This window comes from Vicugna pacos, chromosome 14, assembly GCF_048564905.1.
Source record: "Vicugna pacos chromosome 14, VicPac4, whole genome shotgun sequence".
Lineage (NCBI taxonomy): Eukaryota > Metazoa > Chordata > Mammalia > Artiodactyla > Camelidae > Vicugna > Vicugna pacos.
This window is the reverse complement of record NC_133000.1, coordinates 11,149,696-11,161,754: the sequence shown is the minus strand read 5'-3', so window position 1 is coordinate 11,161,754 and position 12,059 is coordinate 11,149,696. Positions and strand designations below refer to the sequence as shown.

Genomic DNA, 12,059 nt, shown 5'->3' with positions numbered 1-12,059 from the left:
ATTTATGAACCATAAAATTCACCCACCGGGATTGTGTATTACTTGATTCAAAATAGTCCTGATCTGATATAGAATAAGTCTCAGTAAATCTTTTTCTGAATAATGGAACCCAAATATTCCAGTGGCCACCAAGCAGATGTGAAACTGACATACCCCAGTTAACTCATCTGTCTTTAGGAATAAGTCAGTCAATCAGGTGTCCTCTGTCATTCTTACTCACTTCCTGTATTTCCTTTCCTTTCCTTTCAAGGATGTCCCTTCAGATAGAGGAGGGGACATCGTTTCACCAAAGGTGACCCTTTTCCTGAAACAGCAGTGGACTAATAAACAGAAATAAGTTAGCTTCAGGATTTACAGCTTGGGACCTTGAGAACCGTCTCACCATGCCGTCTTCAGTAACTGAAAATTGGGAAACTAAAACAGTCTATCTTCTCCTCTTCATATTTTATATCAGGACAGATTGCTTTAGGAATATAGAGAACAATGGATTTGAAAATATTCATGGATTAAACTTCTAAAAGTAAAAAAATTTTTAGAAATTATGTATCAATAATTATAGGAGAGTCTAGTTGTGTGCCCCAAAATGCTAAGAGTTCTTGTTGTCACATTAAATGAAGCGGATCATAAACTCAGTAAGTACAGGAAACACTGATTTCTACTTCTGTGTTTCCTCCAAATGCCTCAGATGAAGACTAAATGGCAAATTAATGTCATATAATAACTACCATTTAGGAGAAAAAAATTAATGTAGATTGTCTTATTTACAAATATAACAAATAAAAATACATGTGTAAATTTTTAAAGTTATACCCCTAATAAAAAAATTCTTTCTAGCTCCTGTATATATAGGCCAACCCATATATCTTCATTATCCAAATGAAAATACAGATTTTAGTTTTAATAATAAAAGTAGTGCTTTTTAGAAATAAAAATAACCAAATTAACTTCATAACCTAATAGAGTGAAGACTACAGTGGAAAATTCTAAAAATTGTATGATCTCCAAATACCTAATTTCTCTTTGTAGTTATCATAAAATAAGTAAATTTGAAACTCATCTTGTAGTTGTGTTTATCTAAACAACTGATATATTTTGGAAACCGTTTCCTTAGAAACCTCAGTGGTGTACAATGAGGAGACACCCAGCCTATAACCAAGAGCAAAAAAGTCATCTCTCAAAGCAGAATACAAATGACCTAGTATTTATAAAAATTAAGTCAGAAATTCTAGAGCTTTATGAAAACATGAAGATGATGTAGTAGAACTTTAATAGAAGAATAGAAAGAGTGACAGTTAGTCATGTGTCCAAAGTCACATGGTTTATTGGCAGAGACAATGACAAAAGCAGAGACTAATAGAATCACAGAGTCTAATTAGCACAGTTACGAAAGTTTATCCCATTTAACCATCCGTCTAGTCCTTGACTTCTGTCTCCAATATTCCCTCTGAGTTGTCTCCTCAATGCCTGGATCCTGTCAGAAACAGAGTTTACGAGCCTCTGAGATACACATTGAATCTTTGAACAAATATTTCTGCTACTGATCACCCTGTACCTGAGAAGAAAGCTTTTTCTTCTTTAAATTTCTACCCATTAGTCCTAGTTCTAGCTTTTCGAGTCATGAAAAACAAGTCAAATACCTTTTAAGCACGAGAGTTCTGCTAATTATCGAGGACAATTGAGTGTTCTTTTTATAAAATGAACTTACTTTGTGATTAATGAGGGTTTTTTTTTTTTAGTAAAATATTCCCTTAATAAAAACTTAGAAAATGTAGGCAAGAACAAAAATCACCAATTACCCATAGGTAACCTCTCTCAATTATGTGTAGTTACCTCCTTTTACATATTTTATCATTGTTGTAGATGCTAATTTTACTGGGTTTAAAATTTTATCCATGAGTAATACATATCATAATATGATTATTTTGCATGACATTAATTTTTAGTACATATTGTTTTCATAGTGGTTCACTTTTCTATTAAATAGATGTTTAGCTCTTAACTGAACTAGCTGACAATTAATTGCTTTTTGAATGTCTCCAGTTTTTCCTAACAACAGATTACAGAGTCCTTCTTCCTTTTGTGTACACATCATTGCCTGCCTTGTAAAATGCAGCTCTAGGGTAGATTCCTGGAAGAGATGCTCATAGGGTAAAGGGCTTGAACCTTTTGAAAGACTGATGTACACATTTCTAATTCCTTTTCACTTTGAACTATCACCAGCAATTAGCAAGAGATACTATTTTCACCTTATCCTTTCTCGTACTGGTAGTTCTTTTGTATGTAATATGATCACATTTGGCATGCGATCGCTTTCATCTTACTGGTAGACTTCTCAGTTTTAGAGGTCAGTAAAGTAGAAGGCATTTTCCAATTATATTTTCCAATTATATTTCCTTTTCTCTGAAGGGGCTGTTCTTTTTATTCTTTGAATCCTAGTAATTTTCCTTTTCTATGTAATAGCCTCTTCTCAGTCATATTTATTCTGAATAATTTTCTTAGATGCTTTGCCAAAATTAATGTGTATTATGTTCTAGTACTAAGATTTGTTGAATTCTATGTATGCATACCATGAGTCTTTCTCATAGTCATTTCTCCATTGTTTTTTGTTTAGAAAACTCTTCCCCACTGAATGGACAGATTAATATTTACTGACATTTTCTGTTATTTTATTTGTTTCAATATTAACATTTAAATGCCCTGAGAATCCTCTCTCATGGTATTCCAAAATAATTATTTCCAAAACTTCTAACCAACTGTCTCAACATTGTTTATTATTATTCCATTTCCTGCTCTGATTTTTTCATGCTTCTCTGTTGTTATGCTACTGTGAAATATGCATTCAATTACTTTCTCTCTTTTTCTCACACGCACCACCACTGCCAACACCATCACCACCAACCACAATAATATCTAAGCCACATGGTATCCTTACCTCTGCAATAATCTAATTAGTATTTTTTTAAATAAAAGGATCATATATTATCAAAAATTCTATATGTGCATACAAATTTAAACATTTTTATATTATTTTGCTATCACTACAAGATTTGTTTCTTTCTGTTTTGGTCCAAAGACTCACCATTACCGCCATGACCATTCGTACACCCACATCCATACACACACACGTGCACACATACAATATCAGAAACAAAAGGTGAGCTGTGGACTGGGGGATCTGATTGTTCTGGGGCACTTTGAACACATTTTGCTGTTGACTATGTCATTTTTGAAACTAGGTTATTTTGTCTTTTTTTGTCTAATCCCGTAAACGACTTGTTTGCAACATGCATGGCTTTCCCCCCGCATTTCTTCTTAATATTGCTTCCTTTTTGACAAGTTATGCTTTCACTGTCAACAAGACAAGTAGTGACATCTTTGACACAATGAAAGAAGCAAAGTGTTTCTGGTGCAGTAACAGCAGTATGTATACACAGGTTCTTGTTACAAGATGACACACGTATTCCTTACAATCTTCACATTCTACAAAGTTACGAGAAAATTAGGGATGTGGGTAAGAACGGTTAGAGTAAGATTACTCAAAGTATGTTCAATCGGAGCACTACTAAAATATTTATAAATTCAGTGAAACATGAGCAGACGTTTGTCTCCACAAACATACCACCTTCAGGATCTATGAATTTTGCATCATAACCCTAGGGGTTAATGTTTCCTCTTTCATGATATAGACTCTTGACAGCATTCGCTTGGTCTCTTGGCAGTTGAACTCTTAGTTTTCACTCTTAAACATTTCCAAATCAATCAGCAGCCTAAGTGACCATTAAAAGCAGAAATTGGATTATGTCAATAATCCCCCAACTCAGATCCCTTCAATAACTTCTTATTATGTTTCAGATACATTCCAGAATCTTTGCACTGCATTTCCTGGCTACAGACTCATTTCCTTCACCCTTTCCCTTCCTCCCAGTGCGCTAGGCAGGCTGCCCCTGTTCTGCATCTTAGAAAATCCTCCTGCCTCATCCCTTTCTCACTTTCAGATTGCTTTACCGTCATGGACTTTTCTTCGCTTTTTCTTTTTTCTTAGCTAGCATTTGTCATCTTTTGTGTCATAGAGAGGCTACCCCTTAACTCCCCTACCTAAAGTAGATCTCTATCTCTTTCCCGTCCTGCCATGTTTCTCCACCTCTTCTCATCATTTGTTTCCATTCTAGCCCTCACCAAATTGCAATTATTCTGTGCACGCCTTTGCTTTTATAAATCTTTGAGTGTCCCATCCAATGGATCATAAGTTCTGTGAGTACAAGGATGCTGGCTTTCACTCCCCATGGTATTGCCACGGCTTAGTATATGCATTTGACCTACACATGTTTAATAGATATTTGTTCATTTAACAAATAATTATTGTGCACTTTTTACATAGCAGAAACTTTTCTATGCACCGTGCATACATCAGTGAGCCAAAGAGATGAAACTCTCAACTATTTAAATAGAAATTTTTCTTTTTATATTTCTATCTATACTTTCCATATATTATAGTGCCCTCCTGTGATGAAATATGGTCTTTGTGTGGACAATCTTCTGAGCCTGTATGCATGAGACTAATTTTATTCCATCCTGCATTTAAGTAACTTTAATAAGAAATGAAATTCGAGCTTCAAAGTTCTGTTTTGGAGGGCTTTTTTCCTTCTCTATTTTTCAAATAATACCGCATTATATTCTAACCTCCAAATTTGCTGTTCAGAGGTCTGATGTTAATCTGATTCTTCATTTTTTTTAATGTATCAAACTTCACAAAGTATTATTATACAATTTTCTAGATAAGTTTATTAGAGCTCCCAGCAGTGGGGAAACTATCACACTGAAAGAGCAGTGTGCCACCAAAGAGGCCAATGAGGGAGAATATTTATAAGATTTCTGCCCTGGCTGCAAGTGGCTTAAGGTGGATCTTTCTAGGTGGGAGAATGATCAGGATTGGGCAATATTTGTGGCATACTAGCTTAGGATTGGTAGATTTAGCCAAGTGAGAGTTCTGGAGAGAGTTTTGATAAGGAAAGTGTTTGATAAAGGAGCTATTTGCCCAGGTGAGCAGAATGTTATCTCAGGTAAACTTATATGCAAGAGTTTCTTGATGTGAACAGGGAAACACTGAGTATTTACTGATTTAGCATCTTATCTTCCCCAGGCAAAGTTTTTTAGGACAAAAGTTAATGTTGACATGGCTATTTTTTATGATGTATGTGGTAGCAGTTCTCAGAGGGGATATTTTTTCTCCTGTATAATTGTTTTAATCTCTGGAGGAGTTGTTCTTATATATCTTATGTGGCACTATGGAGTCTTTCCATCTGAAGTCTTACATCTTTTATAATTATGAATATCCTTGGTCATTACTACTAACAGTATTTCCTACACTCCGCTATTTTTCTTTTCTCTTTATTCACTTGCTGTTTTATAGACATTGGCTCTTATACATTGATTCTCTTTTTCTCAACTTTTATAGTTTCCAAACTGGGAGAACTTCATGACCTGAAATTTCAGTTTGCTGATTCATTCTGTTGTCATTCTACCGGTAGCTCCAGTTACTTCTTCTTAAGGATTTCTCATTCCTCAGTGTTTCTCCCATCCTCTTTATAATTTTGTTGATATTAAGGTACATATTTTAGTCTCCCATTAGCTGGTATATTAACTCTATTTCTTCTGTTTGCTAACAGCTGTTTCTTCAGTTTGCTGTCCCTAAGTGGTCTTGTATTTTTTTTTTTCCCTCTGTGCTCATGTTTCCCTGGAAGTATCAGCCAAGTGACCAGAGTCTTGTCCCTTCTGGTGATTTTAGGTAGTAGTGATAGGGGAAGCGTATACCAGAGCAGAGAGCTATCGATGTGTTGATTTACACATTACAGTTGTAATTCTTCATACAGCTGAAAACAGCTGGGACTTTTTCATATCAAAAAAGACCTGTAAAGAAGAAAAACAGGTAAAAAGTGAAGGCGCTTTACGCAGGCTGTTCAGTAGCTTCAGGACTGTTGACTGGATGTCCAGTCATTCATTGCTGCATTCAGTGGACCTACAAGTGCTAAACCATTTTTCCAGCAATTTTGCCCTGTTCATTTTATTCCTTTACCCAAAATGACAGAGGAATAGCACTAAAAGTATAGTCGTTAATTCACCGATTCATCAACAAACTTGGGGCACTTACCATTTTGCTTAGCATTGTGGATGCAACACTGGATAAGTCGGAGTCTCTTATACAGGAAAAAATGTTCTTCGTCTTAAGAGGCCCACAGGGTTTATGAAGACGCATTAAAAAGGCCATTAACTCTGCCTTAAGAGGAAGAGGAAGAAAGTTCTTAGAGGCCGTAATGCTTCACAGATTTTAAAACTTGGCAGGAGCTGCCAGAGGCTGAAAGGGAGGAACCACATTTCTGTTGCAAAGGACAAGGTGAGAAAATGCTTAGCACTTAAGCGGCCCGGTACTCAGGTATTCTTGTCCGTGCAAAGTAAGTTTTCCCAGGACTGTCTTGGGAGATCCATTTAAGAAGGAACTTAAAAGCCACATCACGGAGGTCCAGGATTCCAGAAGAGGTTGGTAGTCGTCCCATGAGTGGTTATCAGTCGTTTAAGGCTTCTCAGTGAAGAGGGATTGAGTCAGCTTTACATTTGAGAGATAAGAGGCACTTGGCATCGTGGAGGCCAATAGGGAGGATGCAGGCATCACGTCAGTGAGATGAGAAGGAGGACACTGGGGTAGCCACGCAAAAGATGATAAGCAGATAAAGTAAGTCAGCTTTACAGAGGGAATGCAGCTGAGCAGTTGAGAGGTGGCGAAAAAGACTTAAGAAATGACTCTTATTATCATTTAATGTTAATTAGTTTCCATTTAAATGGCCACATGTGGCTAATGGCTACCATGTTGGACAGTGTGGGTCTAGAACTTAAGAAAGAGAGGTGGTCTGGCAACATTTTAAAATGCATATGGGATTTATGGAGCATTTTGAATCATGAGTAATGGATGAGAATGATGAATGGGAATAAGGTGGACAAAAGAGCCATGAGCAGAGCCCCGGTAACAGTATTTTGGCTTTAGACGGAGCTGGGTGAGCTACCGGGAGAGGTAATGCTGAGACCGAGGCAGAGCATGAGAGAAGAGGGTGGCAGAGCTCAAAGCAGGATGCCTTCCATGTCAAAGGGCTCAGTCACCCGGGGCTACTGAGAAGTCGAGTATTATGAAGCCAAAGTGGATCTGGCAACTAGCAGGACACGCATGATTTAAAGAAAAATAAAATGTATTCTGTGAGAGAGGTAAATACCACATTAGAGAGAGAAAGTGAGCAAATGAGAGATGAGCTTAAAGTTTATAAAGTAAAGAAAAACAGACGAGAGAGAGAGAGCACTGTCAGAGATAAATAGAATTTAAAAATACCTCTGTGAGAGGTCAGTACATTTGTAGTTTGAGGGGAAGGAGTCAGTCTGCAGAAAAAGATTTAACGCATGAAAGATGGAGAGGACTGATGGGAAGTTTTAGAGGACAGCTCAGATGGCAGGATGAGCAGCGCGGATGGGGAGAGAGCATCTTTGGCTTTGAATTTGGCGAGGAAAAGGAAATAGATCAATGGACACGTGCCAGCTCTCAGGGTGGAGATTCCAACTTTGCTTGCTACAAGTGTTTTCTCAAATGGGTTTTCTAAATCCTATGAGATAAAAATTGGGGCAAATAAAAAATGTTTAAATAAGTAGTAATAATAATAAAAGTAAATAGCTTAGAGCAGAACTTTCTTTGCCAGGCATGCTTACAAGGATGACATAAAAAATTGACTCGCCTACCCCTCCTAAAGAGTGTACAGTCATAAAGGAGCTTCTGAAGAAAAAAAAAAAATTAGGTCGCTGTCTGTAATGGACTGAATATTTGTATTCCCCCAAATTCATGTTTAAGTCCTAACCCCCAATGTGATGGTGTTTGGAGGTGGGGTCTTAAAAAATTTGCCCTGCATATGCCATTCTCCTCAGTATGTGTGTATTTTTTAATGGGGATATTTAGTGTTTAAAGTTTGGTCTTTTTAGATCATAAAGGACTTCCATTTTAAAAATAAGTTTAATCCCAACTCTTTCCTTAAGATCCTAGTATGTCATAATATTTTAGTTAAAGTAGTGTTCTTTCTTTCATTGAGTAAGAGAACATCGTCTTCTTGGAGTTCATAGAAATGTCTCCAAAACCTTTTAAAGAAGTTTGGTAGTTTGTTATGCTTTTAAACATCAAAGCAAGAGAAAAAAATAATTGGCAGTTAATTTTTGGTCAGGCTGAGTTTCAGTCAATATGTGGCATTTTTGGCCTAAGACTCGCAGCTACTAAGGTTACATGTAGCATCCTGCCTAAAGAAAGCCAAAAAGGGTCTGGAATTCAGAAGGATAGCACACATGAGGGCATCGTGTTTTTATGTGGACTCCGCATTATACCAGTGATTATTGCTGAGATAATATACTCTACCAACAGCAAGAGAAAACCCAAATTGGATTGAGTGTGAATAAGTTATCTGGGAAAGTGTTATTTCATGTCAGATTTCAGAAAAAGTACAAATGCAACTTAAGTATGTTCAGGAGTATCCCTACAAAAAATAAAGGATCTTTTATTTCTCACTCTGTCATGAGATCATACTGCACAAACGTATCTTTTAGCAGTGAACTAGGGAATAAAAAGCAAAAAGCAAAAAAACAAAAAAAGGTGCATGGAGAAATTTTATTTTACTTTTAATAATGTCTACTCAAGAGTGGAGATTTCTGTGTATTTTGTTTCCTTTGTGTTCTTTGAAATTCAAGTTCACTGTTCTCTCCACTGTACAACTAAGTTTAGTTTTTGGGGAATATGCCTTCAGATCCCTAAAAATATCTAGAACTTTTGTTTCCCTGTGGATCTTCATGTTGTTTAGGTAATTTTCGTTTTCATATTTAGTGACAGTTTTTTAAAAATTTCTCTTGGAGGGAGGAGGGTAGGTAGAGCTCAGGGGTAGAGTGCATGCTTAGCATGCACGAGGTCCTGGGTTCAATCTCCAGTACCTCCATTAAAAAAAAAAAAATTGAATAAATAAGTTAATTATCTCCTCCCACAAAGCAAACAGACAAACAAAAATCATAAAAGTTTGTCTTGGGATTTATGTCAAGGTGCAGCTCTCCCCACATTTTTGTTCCTTAAGTCCCTAAAACATTTAGGGAAAATAAGTGTTAGGTTAATTAAAAATTCTCATTGCAAGATTTGATTTTTTTCTCCATCACTTTCTCCATATCTCTTCCAAGTCCTTGAAACATAACTTGATGAAGCTGTCTGTTCACTTCTGGTGTATGTGTTATAAAGAGGACACTGAAATCATATGCTAAATCTATAACTTACGGGGAGAACAGTATCATTTTTCCCACCAGGAAGTTCATTCTGAAAGTGCAGGACCAGGAACAGACTTCTGTTTCCACATTTTAGGTCACAGCGTTTGCTGCCCCAAATCCCCTGGTTTTTTTTTTGTTTTGTTTTTGTTTTTTTTTTTACAGACTTTCTATCTGGTAGCAATTCCTGAGTCCCTGATAAGCGTGTCAGCTCAGGAACACTGTCAGCCTCCTCAACACTTGCAATTACATTCGTGTATCACAGTTTTAAAGTGTTAAACTTGGTTTTTGTCCTTCCACAGTATCGCTGCATCACCGGTAATCCAGAAGGACGAGTTGATATACTGAAAAATTATATGATCTGCCTTACTCTTTTAAATTTTTAGCATCAGTCGGAGTTGCTCCATTTCCTCTCTCTCTGTTTTACTATTCTGTTGTAAATATTTAAACTTTATTTATTTAATGTATTACATTTTAAGTATATTTCAAATCTACCTGGCCTTCCCACCATGAATTGTTATATTTTTTTTCAAATCCAAGACATTGAAAGAGGACAGCAGATAAAAGGTCTTTCTTAGCGCTGACCCTTTGACTCTTCTCACCCAGTCCTTCATCAGTGCTGTTTTTCTCTTGTTATAGATGGAGAGACAGGTTATATAGTGGAAAATCTCATGTCCAACTCGCATCTTAAATACAGCATTGAGTAGAATGTATCTCTCAATATTGCATTACTCCTTTTGAAAGTACATACATAGTTTACATTTATGACAGTTACCGGGATTAAATGACATAAATTTTAATGTCTAGTTTCTCATTGTCTGTCCCCTCCCCTTGCCCAAATTCTCCAGTGTCTTCTGTGTTGTCCACCATTCCCTTCACTGTCACCAACATCTTGCCCTCTGAAAATGAGAAATCAAATGCTGTTTAGCCATCTAATTTTTTAATTTGATGCCATCATTAATAAAATAAAATAAATGAAATAAAATAACATAGAATAGAGTTTTTGCATCCTCTAGGTTGATTTCTGATCCTGATTGAGCCATAATTCAGATGAATTTCTGAGACTGTAAATATGTGTGTGGGGGGTTCATACTTTGATTTTAACCTGAATTTTGGGTATGCTCCAATCAAATCAGTCTTAAGCAAAAATATTATTGATGGGAAACCTCAAATTCAACTCTAAAAAAGGAAAATCCATCTAGTTTTCCAAGAGCCATGGGCAAGGGCAAAGGGAGGTAACAGAGAATGGATACTGCTGAGATTGGCTATAAATGCCAGTTGTTATCATTATGAAGCATTTACATTGTAGTCCTGGTAAAATAAACCACAACACTGATGCCACACACTCTTAACGGATGCTGACATGTATAGAAGTGAGCTGACAGCTAGTTTCCTGAGGCAGGTGTTTTAATGTTACCACTGATACATATATGGGACATTTGGAATCAGAAAATTAAAATGAGATATGTAGCATCTAGAATGATGTTGATTTGCTGAATTTTTAGTTATACTGGAGGAACATTAAACTGTCTTTGTTATCTGATAATATAAATTTTATTCCCATTGTTCTGGTGAGTGAAAGCATCCTCCAGCTACTAAAATTATAATCAAGCTTCCAGTAAGAAATTTGCACATTTAAAATTAGCATATTTGAACACCAGTATCATTTTTCATCTTCCTCTAAAAAAGTAATATTGGCATTTAAAAACTCACAACACCCTTTGCTTGCAGTTATGAAAATAAACTTAGACCATTCTGCATAGTTGGTCATTATACATTTAAAACACCAAGACTAATAAAATTGGAAATATTTGAGAAAAATATTCTGGATTATGAGATTACCATTTTTGCTTAGTCTATGAAGAGGCCTTAATAAAATGTTGAATGTAACATGCCAGAAGGGAACAAATTATGAAATCACAGTTTTGTGTATTAGATCCTAAATCTAGATATTTGCAAAACCATGATGAATAGTCTGGATATCAAAAGATAAAACTTTACTTGAAAACTGAAATTACTGTTAAATGAGGTAGCATGCAAACAATGCATAATTCCCCAAATTGAGAACATTACATTAAATATAATCACATTTGTTAATGCAGTGCATGTTTAATCTACAGTTAAAGCATTATTCAAATCAGGTTAATTTACTTATAAAGTGATTAAGTCTAAAAAGATCAATTAAGATGAATATGCATGTTCAGGTACCTTGAATGCCCCATTCATTTTAATTTGATGTAGTAAATATATGTAAATAAACATGTGAGTTGAATATAAATGACAGAGAATAATAAAATAGTTCAGACCGTAAGTAAGAAATCAGGAACTAACAGCAGTAAAGAAATGATATTCAAAACATATTACATTTTTCACTAAATCTGTATCACTAAGATGATTACCAAATCAATATGACTTCTAGCGACGTGAGACTTTTAATTAATCTCGTTCAAGATGACAATCTCTTATTTATTATTATCTCTTATTAAATAATTTCCTCATCTTCAGTTGTGTGTCTACTGTAACTTCAAAATCATAATCCATTTCACAACAAATATATTCCTGCCTTGTGGCTTATTGTTTCATTATAGAGAGGTCATAGAATTAAGAAAATAGCATTTTCATCATAAACTCTCTATATAGTCTTTTTCTAAAATTCTTTCTTTGGAAATTGAATTGCCTAGATTCCTCTTAATAATTAATACCATTGGTACACATTCTTTTTTCCTCAGTGAATTTACTTA

General features: G+C 35.6%; 1 protein-coding gene across 1 annotated transcript in view; it reads left to right on the top strand.

The window, feature by feature from the left end:
• TRPC4 (transient receptor potential cation channel subfamily C member 4) overlaps positions 1-12,059 on the top strand; it is a 166,549-nt gene that overhangs the window by 35,438 nt on the left and 119,052 nt on the right. The gene's annotated exons all lie outside the window — the stretch shown is intronic.